The following is a 14,961-nucleotide window of genomic DNA, read 5'->3' on the forward strand; positions in this document are numbered from 1 at the left end:
GCACAAATTTATAAAATTACAGTCTACCAATAGTGAAACCTTTGTAGGTTTCATCTTGTAGTTGAAACCCATGGGGTAGTTTTCTCTGAAGGGGCAGTTTCAGGATACCCACACGAAGGAAACAGAGTCTCAAGATTTACAATTACCTACAGATTCCACAAGTGAGGGGGCATGACTGAGCCAGGGCAAGGGTAGTCCTCTCTCAGGTCGTGGGTGACCAAGAGATAGAGGACAGGGTAGAAAACATCTATTCTTACAAGATGGTTGGGGAAGAGGTCACTAATTTTTTTATGGACTTAACTCAAAGTGGTTATTTGAAAAGTGCCCCAAGGACAACAAAGCAGGAACTGAAGCTGGGCATTCTCAACTCGAGCCCTTATCTAAATGTGTGAGGATGATCACACTGAGAAATGCCAGGGCAGCACCTCAGAGAAACAAAGTTGTCTTCCTTAAAATTGGTTTTCTCAAAAGTAGCTTTCCTCATCACATGTCACCCCTCTGTCCTGGGAATGAAAATTCCAAGTGTTTCTGGCCAAAGAACCTAGGGAAAAACCCAATATGAGTAGGGAATAAAATTGCAACACAGCCGCTGATACACACAGCCAACAAGGTAATGGAAGCACAATCCACGCCAGTTCTCCACTCCCCAAAGAGTAACATAGCCCTACGGTTCCTGGGAGCCACGCCGAGAAGAGTAACAGATTTTATCTTCATCAACCCAGTACTATTTCTAGTAAAAATGTTGGGCAGCCCCCAAATTTCACCCAAGGAATAGGACCTTCTGCACTTCAGACATGTGCAAATAATTTGTGACACAGCAACTTAGGAAAAACAAGAGGAGAATGGTTAAGAACAAAATCAGTATGATGTATTTAAAGTCTACTGTTTCCAGAAGATGAGGTTCTGTTTTGTTTTGTTTTGTTTTTCTGATTGTGCTGGAAGTTAAGATTCCTTTAATAAGATCTCAGTTTCTGCTTTGCCCAAACCATGTGATAAAGAGGCTATGTAGGATGATTTGGTCAAATTGTTGGCTTGAACTTCTGCCCCCAAATCTCTGGTCTATTCTTATCAATGTAAGCTAACTGGGATAAAGGGCTACTCCCACCCAGACTTGATCCATTTTCTTGAGGCCTAAAGGTCTCCTCTGAAGCCAGACAGAAAAAGTCCTGTATAGACACCTTTCCTTATTTCCTGACCCGCGGCCTTAGTTCCATTTTGCACGTTATAAGGGAATGCTCTTTTCACACAAGAGAAGAAAACGAGAGAATTTCAAATATCCAGTAGTAATAACCTGGGTAAGTGTAAACTCTTCCCTGCCCACGAATCGGTCCTATTTTGTGCATACACATAGTAGCTTTCAGTAAAATGACGTTGTAGCCGTGGAATTATAAATGCCTAAGTGTTTATATATCATTTTTTTTCCTAGTTAGTTATATGTAGAGAAAAGTAGGATAAAACTAGACATGGTATGAGTACTGAATATTAATCTACCTGAATGAGCATTGAGGCAGTATTTAATAGACTGAAAGTAATAAATTAGCTCACATGCACAGGGAATGAAATGAAATTATATTTTTCCAAGAATAGTATTGCCTTTGAGAAAGGGATTGAAGATGAATTTTCTATAGATAAAGTTACATATGTATCTCCACAAATAGAGCTTTGAAAAGAATACTCTGGATGAAGAACGGGGTTCGTGCTCAAATTTTGATGCTGAACTGTTTTCACTGGCTGAGTGCTTTCATAGTTTTTGGTGAAGGTTACTTCTGATTACCTCAACTTTTATCCAGTGTTTTTCTTTCAGTCATTCGCAAACCATTCATAGTTCTGAGTACTAAATGGTACCCTGTAGTCTCTCTAATGTGATAAATTTCTATTCGTCCTTTGGTTTTGGTCTTTATTTATTCTATTTTATAAGTAAGCTGTAGAAAATTTCATATCAAATCATAATTTAAGAGCTTATATTTATAAGGTCTCAAATCTAAATATGTCAAAGTTTGCTGAAAGTTACTGATATGCAGTTGTCCAGAACCCCCAAAACCCACGGGGCAGGATTCTTGAGATAAAAGCCATTATCGTGATAGATGGTGTGCCTAGGACAACAGAACTGACCCTCCAAAGGCTGTGGGCAGCAAGGGTGGGAGTGTGTGATTAGTCTGGAATGTTCTTGGTGGAAGGGTGGGAGGTGGTAGGATGAGGAAAGGGGTCCAAGATGACAGCCAAGAGACCGAGTGCTTCAGGGAAAGTGAGGAGTGTCTGGGAGTTTCAGAATGCTGGGAATTAGAAGAGAAATAAGATTTTAATAGCATTTACTTGCCTTGTGTTACATTTAGCTTTTATATATTTGAAAGAGGTGCCAGTTAACATTTTAGTTGGACCCTGCTCTTCTAATTGTTAAAACAATCTGGAAGATCTCGTCAATATCAGATTTAAAAGTATTTCAAATGTAATAAATTTCAATTCTGGATAATATAAATCATCGGCTAAGGCATATTCCAAAAGTGTGTGATTAATGTAGGCTTGATAGCCTCCTATCTGAAAGTTAGAAATAAGCAGAAAAAATCTTAATCTGTTTTTTTAATGGAGGCACTGGGGATTGAGTCCAGGACCTCGTGCGTGCTAAGCATGTGCTCTACCACTGAGCTATACCCAACCCCCTGCAAAAAATCTTATTCTTAATATCAATTCCTAATTTGTCTGATAGAAACTTTTCAGTTTTGACAATATAATCATACCTACTTTGGAAGGACTTAAATTTTTTTTTAATATTCAAGGCATCTTTAAGTGTACAATTTGACTGAATTTAGTATTCTTTTTCTGTTTGTTTGCTGATGTAATATTACGTTTATCATACAATATGTTGGTTGATTTGGTTGTGACTCAGATGGCTTGCTTCTGGCACCTTTTGTGGTATGCTGGGAAATGTTTAATAATTGGTTTGCCTCACACACACAAGCCCCAAACCTGAATTGGAGTGTTTTCCCATTTTTGTGTTGTCAATACAACTACCATGACTGATTGCAAATCTGCATCGTGACGTCACTCAATGTGGAGCAGAGGACTGTGCACCACCACACCGTTTTATAGTACTTCCACCGTATAGACTTACTTTATGAGTTCTTGAGGTTATTTAAGTAGGAAGTTGTAGATTTGGAATATTATTTTTGATTTTACTCTAAGTTATTTAATAGTAAAGTTACATATTTTTTTAAAAGTCTGTTTAACCTTGCTCCCAAAATTCTTGACCATTGCCAGCACATAATCTTTTCAGAAAATACTGTCCCAATTCAGTGTAGGTACATGATTCTGTGCCATCCTAATAGCCATTAATCAATTAGGTTAGCAGTTAGGTTAGAGTTGGTCACTGTCTCTTGTGTTTTCCCACAGAATTACAGATAAAGATTTATTCTAGAAATTATCACAATAGTATAATTTTTTTATGTATCCCTGCAAATCTAGGAAGTCTTTGTAAAGAAGGTAGATGTGCTTATTTAGCATTTTTGTTTTGTTTTGTAAATGTTAACATTCCACATTCTCAGGAACACATGCAGAAACTGTTACAGAGAATCTTTTAAGTGAAGGTTGATTTTTGCTTGGTTGAATAAATAAAAGACAGATACAGGAACTGGTTCAAAGGGAAGCTCATATATTTAAGCACGCGTATATTTAAAAGTAAACATTATCTGCAAAGTTATTTCCATTTTCTCTTTCATTGGGTGGAGAGGAGGGTGGAAACTGGAAGAGCAGCAGTATAAGTGTTCAAGTTACTTTGAGTAGATTTAAAACCATCAGAAAGGCAGTAGTAATATCTGTGTTTGAATAAATGAGAATATGAATGTTTATGCGATTTATTGGGGTTGATTATTATCTCACTCTTTCAGGGTTGGTAGTAGTAAATCAAATTCAGTTGACCCTTAAACAACATGGAGGTTAATCCCAGCATAATTTACAGTTGGCCCTCTGTATCCACAGTTCCTCTGCCTCCTTGGATTCAACCAACCACCAACCATGGAGTGCTGTAAAATTTACTACTGAAAAAAATATCCTCATGTAAGTGACTCGTGCCGTTCAACCTGTGTTGTTCAAGGGTCAATTGTACGTATGTTTTACACTGCCTAAAGGAGACTAATCTTGTAAAAACTTTAGGAATCTTAACTATGAACTTTCTTACAATTTGAGGCCAAATTATTTTTCCCCATAGGAATACATCTCTCAAATTGAAAGACGAATTTGGTTTAAACAAAATTTGTTTCAAAATTTGGTTTGAATTAAGATGGAAGTCCATTCTCTGTAAAGGTCGCCTACCCTCACCCGCGTTGTGAACCACTTCTGATACCTAAAGCCTGGTCCATCTGTGTTATTGTACAGATTGTCTGGCACATCAGCGTATGCTTAATATATTCCATGTAAATACTAAAGTTCTAGGACCTAACATTTTTATGGTGACTCAAGTAATAATCTACTTTTTTTATTTTCTTAAGGAAAAGAAGCTACTTTCTTACTAGGTTAAAAGTGGCTGATCCTTACTGAGCACTGTCTACCTGGTATAAGGCATTTCCATACATTTATACATCATGCACACTATACAGTAAATCAACATCATTATCACTACCATTTATCAGAGAGAATTTTCAAAGGGTTTAAAAAAATTCTTGTACTGTGTCGTATTCCAGTCTTTAGTTCAACAGGCTGTGGAAAGCAGTGCATTACAGTCTTTAATTCCATTCACTCTCTCAACCTCCACATATTTTTCTGTTTTAAGTATCATTAGCCCCCATTAATGAAAAGTTTTATTTCAAGATAATTTACCTATTGTTGTGCAACACAGTTTCCCTTAGTCTAAATTAGAAAAATGAATGGAGGATGTAGCTTACAAATCTACGTTATACTCAGTACCACTTTGTTTTGGCTCTAAGGTTTCTTCTAAAGTATGAAAAGAAATGCAAAGCTATGTTAGAATTCAGAGTTTCATGAGTTTTTGAGTTGAGCAATCTAAGAAAATGTATTTATCATTTCAAATATTTTACTTGAGGGAAAGCTGAAATCAAACCAAAATATCACCACTGTGTTAAACAAAATATGATACAGGATTAAATACAGTTTATAAGACCTAGTTGATTTTTTTAAAGAAAAACATATTTATGCAACATATAGGATAACGACATGCAGGTGGTTTTTTCTAGCTGTTCAACTTTTACCTTTCAGTGTATCTATTTTATGTCATTTTGCTTGTAGTTTTTGGCTTGGCTTTGTTTATTTAAAAGGCCATATAAATATAGACATTCTTTTAGTACACGATGTTCCTCATAAGTGTTTTATTAAGCTAACTAATGAGTTCCAGCTTGTCTTTTGCTGGGTGCCTTATTTCTTAATGACCCTCGATAAGGGAAAATATACTTTTGTCTAAAATCTTTCTAATCAAAGCTTCCACCTTCTCATCAAACATAAGGCAGATGCCAAATCTGATTAACAGCCAGCAAGACTGTTGACCAAATATTAAGGCTCCCCAATGCCTACATTTCACTGAGTTGTTTTACAGATTTTTGAAGCATAGCATGATTTATTAAAACTGTTTTGAAGATTCTTTAATGTGCATTTTTAAAATCTATAATGGTCCACAAAATATATAAACCAAACTTCAACTTCTTGAATCTTTGATTCATCAGTAATAAATCCCTGATATCTTGTTAAATTTGAATTTTGATAGGAATTAGTTGCTTGATAGTAGCAAATTACTGCTGGTTTTCTCTTTTGCATGATATAAAACAGTATTACTAGAAATTGCCTTCCTAAAAAAGTTCATGAAAGAGATATCTGGAATAAGATACTCAGCTTATCTTTTAACAAATGAAGATAGCTTGATGGCATGTCAGTTTAAAATTCTTCATAGATAAATGTATCAGTGGTTCAGTTACTGTCATCTTTTTACATCGATGGTTCTCCAAGTAAATTACATCCAAATATGAAGTAAGTTAAATGTAAAGACTTCAAAATGCATAAATTGAAAAATGACTAAGGTTAAAGACTAGAGTCTAACATAGAATTAGGGGTTGATTAAAATTACTGATGGGAAAAATCACTCAGGAACAATTTTCTTTATGCGTTTATAATTACAGTATACTGATTTGGCCACTAAGTTTCCTTACTGTGTTTTCTGTTGAATTCAACTTATGTGGTCATCATATTTATTTCTTGTCTTTCTGACATTTTAGAATAGGTTGAAAAACTTGTGTTGCTCCTTTTTTTTTGTAATGTGATAGTTGGCAAGATACCTAATATTAACAGTCAGCGGTAAATATGGATGCTAACAGTCAAAATGTCTTTGTGATTATAATTATTTTTTTTCAGTTTTAATTTATAATCAAACCATAAGTGAATTTATCCATGTAGCAGGTATTTATGTAATGCATGACATATTAGCTAATCTTAGGAATACAGAAATAATACATGGGCTCTGTTAACTCAAGTGAGGAAGCAAAGGCATACAGAGGTTAAATAACTTCGGCCATGTTACACACATAGTACATCGTAGAGCTTTAGATAATGAGCCAAGAAGAGAGACAGGTAGCCAAGTAATCAAGTAGATGGTAAGTGGAATAAACTTAAGCTCTGGCCTAATTTAGGGCATAAAATAAAAAAGGAAAGGAAAATTAGAGCATCTGACGACAATGATATCGCAAAGAAAAGGAGATATTTTTTGTAAAGTCTTAAAAGTAAAACTTTGAAATTAATTTCTATAGAAACCAGATGAAATTTCTAGACTATTCTGGCATTCTAAACAGAATGCGAGAACACATACAAGCTTGTAGGTCTTGTAGTTGGTTGATAGTCTCACTAGCTTGATTGTGTTACCTTTGAAGTTCTCTAGAGACTAAATTCTACATGAGCATAGTAGGCATCCAGCAAATACTTGTGAGTTTATTAAAATTTCAGTGTGCTTGTAATGAGGGAATCTTTGAGTAGAAATAAATTTCATGGGCTCAACTCTGTTGTGCCTTTCATCTTTGAAGAAATAAGGTTTCATGCTCAATTTATGTCATGGACAATGTGATTTGAAAACTCAATTTACTCTGTAATGAATTTCTCCACGTCAGACAGTTGTTTCATTTGCTCCCACAAGCATTCTCTAAAAAGGGAAAGTTTGTCCTTAACAAGGAAGCATCTACATCTCACACTGGGAAAGAGGGAGCCCATCAAAGCTTTGGGTCAGCTCTGTGCCTATGAGGGTAGGAGACCCCAAACCAAGACATTGCTAAATTACAGAGAAGCAGAATTTTCAATCTTGTGTAAGACTGTTGTAAGATTCTTCCTAGGAAAAATTAGTAGTTGATTTTTACACTTCCCAAAATTAATCTCCCGCGCACTCTCTCTCTTACTACATTTAACATGCTCTGAAGGAAGCATATAGTGACCAGAGCACGTCAATGAGATCAAATACATCAGAGCTTCAGTATCAACTTTAGTCATTTCTGAGGACCTAAACAAGGTACTTAGTAGTTCTGATGTTATGAATATTTTGGGTAAAATAGTTTGAACTAATTATATGATGAAAAAAGTTTTAAAGGAGCTGGCACACACTAGGCATTCATTTTTTTTTCTTTTCTGAATTAATGAAAGCATATATCATATATTTTAAAATATATTGATATATCCCCCCAAAAAAGTTGCCCCAAATTTTGTAATTATGTGTTATCTAATCTAATAAGTATCTTTAAAATCCGTTTTTAAGCAGATACGAAAGACTAATATTAAGAAGTCAGTAATGCCTTGTGTGTGATTCCTGATCGTAAGAATGGTTTTAAAGTCCATAAATCAAATGACTCCTTTGTTCTACTAATACTCATGCACTCTGTGTACAAAATGTACTCAGTACCATTTATTTCAGAGATAAATACAGTTGGTATGTCAGAGTGTAGGAAAACAGAAATTCATTAGTTCATGCGATTTCAAGCTAACAATTCATGCTTCATTATGTTTAAAAGTAATGTTTTATAAAAAATTAGAGATGATTAAAAGGTGTACTTGTAATGATGTGCCTTGGCCTGTTGTGTGTTTGCTGTGATGTCTTGATGTGGTGTCCATTCATGAGAACTGACATGACGATCCTTACTTGTCATGAGGTTCAGTAGTGTCACGTGTAGTCTGTAGAGATTTCTGGAGTTAATAAAAATCTGTGAATGTGTCAATGAAGAAAAATATGTAGACTTTTATGTAGACTTGACTTTATAATATAATAAAAGAATGAACATACATCAAAGTATGTTTACATATATACAAGAGAGTAATTTAAAAAAGCAAAAATAAGAAAAATATATTAATGATTAGAGTATGGTAAGTTAGGCATATTTGGTCATATTTGTAAAACTAATGTATTTAGTGGTATTAAATACTGAAAGCTTCTAATGCTTGATGTTTCCAGGGCTAGATTCAAAGTGGTGATAGCTTTCCCCACACAGAGCACAGAACAGTGTGGATGATGAGAGATAAAGTGGGTTATTTTAGAACTACATCCACAGTCTAGCTTATGATTAGATGTAAATATGTTTGCTGTAGGCCAATTCAAAATAATTCTCCATACCTGAATATTAATGCCTAAGTTTATCGTAACAGGGAACAAAGGTCTTTATTTTGCAATAAAGATAAAATATTTTAAATGCCTGGTTGGCATAAACATGACTAGAGTAAAATTCAGTTAAATAGGTGGCAGCTCTCTGGTGCTTTATTACAGATGGGCACGGATTAGAGAGCAAGAGTCATATTGAGAGACTTGAGGATAGAAATAAAACTTTTAGAATGATAAGACGCCGTGCTGAAGTTTGATGCCGTAGTGTGATCGCTAATCAGCATTATCTCTAAGTCAGAAATAATGCTGTAAAAGTGTTCTGCAGATTATGTCTGTGGCTTTCCACTTTCTCAACCTTTGTGCTGCAGAGCTTTCGGAGACGAGCTGAATGCTACCATAGACTTCTGCATCTCAAAGATGACAGAGTTTGATCAAAAAGGATTTTAGGGTCATTAGGGAAATAGCTTGTATTTATCAAGGCATCCTCAAAATGCCCCGTCTTGCAGAAAACAAATCAGGGAAAATGTTACAGACTGAGAGCACAGTTATGTAGTTTAATATGCAGAAGGAAAAGTGACTTTCCAGAATATACTGTCATATATTTGGAAGAGACAAAGGAAGATTCCAAATGAAAGTCAATCTGAAAAAGAGACTACCTGTAATAACTTCTAAAATGTGTGTATACGTTCATGGTTGCGTATTTTATATATTTTATATATTACACGTTACATGTATAAAGTAAGAATATGTATATATCTTCTCAGATGAGTAACGTAATCTCTTTACATACATCAGTCCAATGACTTTAATGGAATGAGGTGATCATAAAAAAAATACTATGGGTGTACACATCAGAGGGTAGAATAGAAAGAGTTCATGCCTTAAAAAGGACATAATGATTCAGACTGGGTAAAGTGAATAGAAGGATCATGTAAAACTTAATAGCTTGATTTAAGCACACTGGTCAAGTGGACTTGATAATGGAGTTAAAACATAATTAAATATTTAAGGCATTCCCACAGCTCCTGTGCTATTCCTGTGTTTATATTCTAGGTGACTCTATAGCGTTGGAGAACAGTTGACGTAGGGGTGAGGGAGATGGAGATAAGATCCGCTTTACTGTTGGGATTGCTCAGAGGACGATGCCATTTGTTTAGATGGAATGCATCAAGAATAGGACAAGGAGGGAGGAATGGAAATAGGATACCTAGTGTATGGGCTGTCATTAGACAAACAAGTGATTGACTAAACGTGAGGTAATGTATCCACACAACAGAGTAAGTGTTTGTAATAAGAATGAACTATTGATACATAGTAAACAATGCCTGGATTTCAAAATCATTATACTGAGTGAATTAAAGCAGCCAGAAAAGAGTTTATACTTTCTAATTCCGTTTATAGAAAGTGCTTAAGAAATACAAACTAACGTAGAGTGACAGAAAGAATCAGTGGTTGTCTGTGGACAGGGCATGGAGCAGAGAGGGATGGTTTGCAGAAGAGACTCCCAGCACATTTGGAATTGATGGCGAGGTTTGCTGTGTTGATTGGGATAGTGGTTTTAAGGGCATATACATGTTAATTTATCATACTGTACATTTAAATATGTATAGTATATTGCATATCAACTATACTACAATAAACATGTTTAGAAAACGGGACCCTCCAGTGCCATCTTCACTAGGAATTCTTGAGTTGAGGAATAAAGCTACTAATAAAAAAAAGAAAACATAGGTTTCTAATATTCTCATTCAACAGTGATTTCTCCTATCAGTAAGTAGCCTACCTGTCTTTGATTAAAAAAAAAAATTCAGACTTGCAGAACAAAAGAAAATGTATTATTATTTGGATTATATTTTCTTTTTCTCTCCCTAAAACTTTTAAGGAAGAGCTTGCATCTGTATAGTCCGTACTAAATTTTTTCACAAGATTTTTCTCAAGTGACTCATATTTTTACAGGAATTTCAGCCAGTATGCGCATTTTTGTATATTTTGGTTTTGGTGGTTTATTGATTTTCTTTAATGTCTTGGGGGTTATTTGACTTCATATTACATCTGCAATAGTGATAGCATTTTTAAGTATCCATGAAAAATAATTCAATGAATAGCAGTGGTTTGAAAAAATGTTTTCACAAAGCCGCTGAAATGAAAGCCCTTTAGCAAGACAATATCTTCTCTTTTTCCTCTTCCTTCTTGTGTCCCAGATGATCTGTCTGATCAGATAACAATTTCAGTGATCATAGTGTGAGAGCCCTGTTTAATACTTGGTTAAATCAAGGAAAAGGAACATCTTTACCTAACATTTTAAGTAATTCTTGCTTATAAATGAGGCCTTTGAAAATTCACAAAGAGTTTCAGTTACTATTAATATGTTTAATTCTTGCAAAAGGTGAACACTTTTCATTAAACAAATTGTTTTAGTCTGTTTAGGCTGCCATAACATAATTCCATAAACCTGGTGACTTACAAACAATCAATGTTTCTTGTAATTTAGGAGCGGAAGTTCTAGATCACAGCAGTGACAGATTGTGTATCTGGTGAGAGCCTGCCTCCTAGGCTTGTCTTGTCACTGTAACCTCATGTGGCAGAAAGAACAAGGGAGCTTTCAAAGGCCACTTTCATAAGGGCACTAATCCCATTCATGTGGGCTCCACCCTGATGACCTGATGACCTCCACAGGTCGCACCTCCTAAAACATTGGGCATTAGATATTAATACATGAATTTTAGAGGGACACAAACAGTCCACAGCAGAAATCATGCTTTCTATTTCTTATTTAACACATGTGCACAGCCTCTAGGAGGCTTTGCTTATAGCAAGGGTTTATCAAATACTTTTATAAGTAATGTGTAAGTTATTACTAGATAAGTAGTGTCTCTGATCCCCGTGGGGAGAGTACGATGTGAGCATGTGCGTATCAGGAGGAGGCAGGAAGGTGGTTACTGGGGCTGGTCTGGCACAACCAGAAGTGATGGATAAGCCTGTCCTCCTTTCTGTCTCCCCCCCCAACTTCTTATATTGAAATATGGAGCGGGAGTGTAGTCAGCATTCGTGCTTTAATTGCTTTTGTGAAAGATGAGATAAGCGGTCATCCTTGAAATCTGGCACTGTCCTTCTTTGAGCAGCAGCTGCGCAGGCAAAGTTAACATAAGTGGCTGGAGAACTTGGCAGACTCAGTTGAGGTGCTGTCCCACCAGAGCTATGGACTAATGCCCGTGAATTCAGAGCTTCCCTTTTAGCAACACCTGAATAGGAGTCTTTAGGATTTTGAGAATCGTGAAATTAATTAGAAAGGACCAAAGTACCATCTGGAGTGAGTTACATACGGATATATAAGTAAGGCAACTTTATAATGAAATATCAACAAATGCACGTAGTAATCAAGACTTCTTTCACAGGGATTTGTATTGTCATTTAAAAGAGGAGTTTGTGCTAAAGTATCATGTTCAAAAGCTTAATGAGACTCTCATAGAATTTGAATTTAGGCCAAAGATTGCATTTAACATGTTGATTACTCAGAGGGTCTGTACAATGCTTAAGATAGTTCAAAACAGAATCAAGGAATAGAGACCTATCAATTGGTTAAAGGAATGGGGAAATGAATGTGCTGAGAGATAGTGTTTATTGCCTTGAAAGATAGTTTTGAAATACTTGCTTTTACCTTTTATCCTCGACAGAAGTTACTTACATTGCCGTTGAATAAAATCATCTTCATTGATCGCAGTCATTTACTTAAAAGTTTTTCCGTACACTAACCTCACCTCTGTTAAAGATGTTTGTTGATAGTTAATAGGGAGACAAAGATTCACAAATCTTGGAAGTCAGGTAATTATTCAAGCAAATTGAGGTACTAGAACACCTTCTACTACTCAGCAAAGAAAACCTTGAATCCTTTTGCCTATTTCCAAATTTGGGGTCATTTTTCATGACACTGGCTATAGCACCAGCCTCGGTCCCGGTCAGAGTCTCCAGCCTCCGATGTCATATTTGTCCTTATAAGTCTGGTGGCAGCTTCCTCTGTTCCCAGTACTGGTTGAAACCACTTCTGTTGGGCAAGATTTACACCTTAATTGCTGCTGCCATTGAGATTTATTGGTCATTAGTTATCGGCCATTAAAAAAAAATGTCGTCATGAATTGCATTATACTATAGGAAGCAAGAGACCACTCCATCTGCTGAGAAAACGTGGCTCTTTCTCCCAACATTCATTGTGTATTTGCTATGTGCTAAGTTAAGTGCTATTTGGTTACTCTCCCATTTTCTGTTTATTACATGTAACAACTTTACTATCAGGATAATTAAATGAATCAGAATCTCTATTTTTCTGATAATAAAAATGAAAGCAAAGGGCAGGGCAATGTCTTGCTGAAGGCTAGACATTTAGTTAGTGATGGAACGAAGATCTGATCCCAGTTCAAGGCTAAAGTGGTCATTCTATTAGCAAATTAACTATTGCAGCAAATGACGTTAGTTTATTCCGACGCAGTCCTCCTGGCAGTCACTTCTACCTTGAGTGATCTTTAGTTCCTTCCTGCAATTTTGATTTTTTCTGTCTACTTCACTGAAGACAGGTATCAGGAAATCAGGTCATACCGCCGTCTGCCTTCAGATTTTGTGGCCAGGGAGGAATGCTCCCTCTTCAGTCTCAAACGTTTCTCTCTTGCCTGCATGGTGACCCTAGCTGCAGTAACCAATGTGACCTCACCTGACAGATTACCTTCATCCTTTTCATCCTGTCTCCCTTGTCTTTAGCTTGAGCTAATCTGTTTCAGTGTTTCCTTTGTTTACGACATTCTGAGAATTAATGTTTATCCTGGTTTGGTGATTTCTAGCAGGTAAAAAGTCTCTTTACAAATCCTGTCCATAATAATTCACTTCAGGAACCTAAATCCATTTCACCATGACTTTGCCTTTGCTGTCTTCAAATCATTATCGTTGGTTCCCAGCTGATAGCAAAGAACGTCTAAGTTTAATTTACAAGGCTCTTGCTTCATTCAGACTCACTGCTGTACCATCAGAGAAACCCAATTTCTCTTTTTTAAACCATGTTTCACTCAAAAACTCAACTCCTGTCTGTCTCCTGCTGTGTGTAACACATGCTTGTGTTACTGTTTTATACATTGGAGGACATTATACTTGTCCATTTCTGAAAATTACAGTGTTTACTTAGATATCTTAAAAGTTATGGTTTCCCTGATAATCAGCATTCAGCCCATCAAAGCTGGTCGCAGGTCAGAAGGACAAGTGCAGGGACGTGAAGAATCGGCTAGAGCAGGGTGGGCAATCCCTGCAGCTCCCAGTAACAAGAGCTGGTGAAGGTCCAAGCACGCAGCCATGTTGAACACCAGTGTCAGCGCTCTCTTTGTGAACCACAGACATGATCAGGCCTTCCATTAAAAGCTATAGATGGCACCTCAATTTCTTATAGAACAAAATCAAAACTCTTTTCTCTGATACTCAAGAACCTCTCATTTTGACCCCAAAGGATGTTTCTTGCATAACTTCCTACCCTCTTTCTTACCAGCAAATTCCTCTCTTTCCAAACACAGAAAGTCCTCAGATTTCTTCCAAGCCATTTGTAGAGCAATTCCCAATGCCTGGAAGATGCTTCCATCTCGTCTTCACTGGGTAAAGTTTGAACTCAAATCCAAAGCTTGACTCAGCCTTCTTTGAAGCTTTTCCCAGCCGGTGTTGACCTCTCCCTGAAGTGTGTTCTGTGTAATTTTTACTGCCTTGCCTTGGGGCAGAAGGAGCTTTGTGTATACCTCTTACGGGAGTGATGGCACCGTGATTCATCTATTTGTTAACAAGTCATCCTCATTAAAATGAGAAGCCCTTGAGGGTAGGAGCTGTCGTTTTTCTCTCTGTACTTCTGGCATTGTGCACATGCCTGGCACGTAGTAGGTCTTCAGCTACATTTGGGGAAGTGATAGTCCTGGTCAGCAGAAGGAGCGTGGCCGCAGAAGTAGCTGGAAGACTGTAAAATGCAGATCAGCAACCTGGTAGGATGTCCTAGAAAGGGAAATAACAGATTTTTTTTTTTAAAAGGGACAAAGATGTAGGATGTGGGGATATTAGATGGTTGAAATATTCCTAAGAGAGCGAATAAAGCAAGTAGAAATCTTAGTCCCAAGTAAATGGGAGTATTTAGGAAAAATATTAAGTCAAGAGCTTTGTCACAGAGGAATGAGAGTGAATATATTATTGAAATTAGGCTGTCAGGCGAGTTGCTTATCTGAAAAGGACGAGTACATTGTCCAAATGACATAGGTAACAAGGTACCAGTGATAAAGTGCCCCTTAAACTACCCATGGCCAGGAACAGACTTATGACAGTGTATCTACATCTGGTCAGATTCACTCATACATCTCCACATTCACGAAAAGGAAAAGGATTCATCA

General features: G+C 36.5%; 1 protein-coding gene across 1 annotated transcript in view; it reads left to right on the forward strand.

Moving 5' to 3' along the window:
* The window catches only part of GPC5 (glypican 5), a 1,165,610-nt gene that overhangs the window by 735,995 nt on the left and 414,654 nt on the right, over nucleotides 1-14,961 (forward strand). The gene's annotated exons all lie outside the window — the stretch shown is intronic.

This window comes from Vicugna pacos, chromosome 14 (genome assembly GCF_048564905.1).
Source record: "Vicugna pacos chromosome 14, VicPac4, whole genome shotgun sequence".
Classification (NCBI taxonomy): Eukaryota; Metazoa; Chordata; class Mammalia; order Artiodactyla; family Camelidae; genus Vicugna; species Vicugna pacos.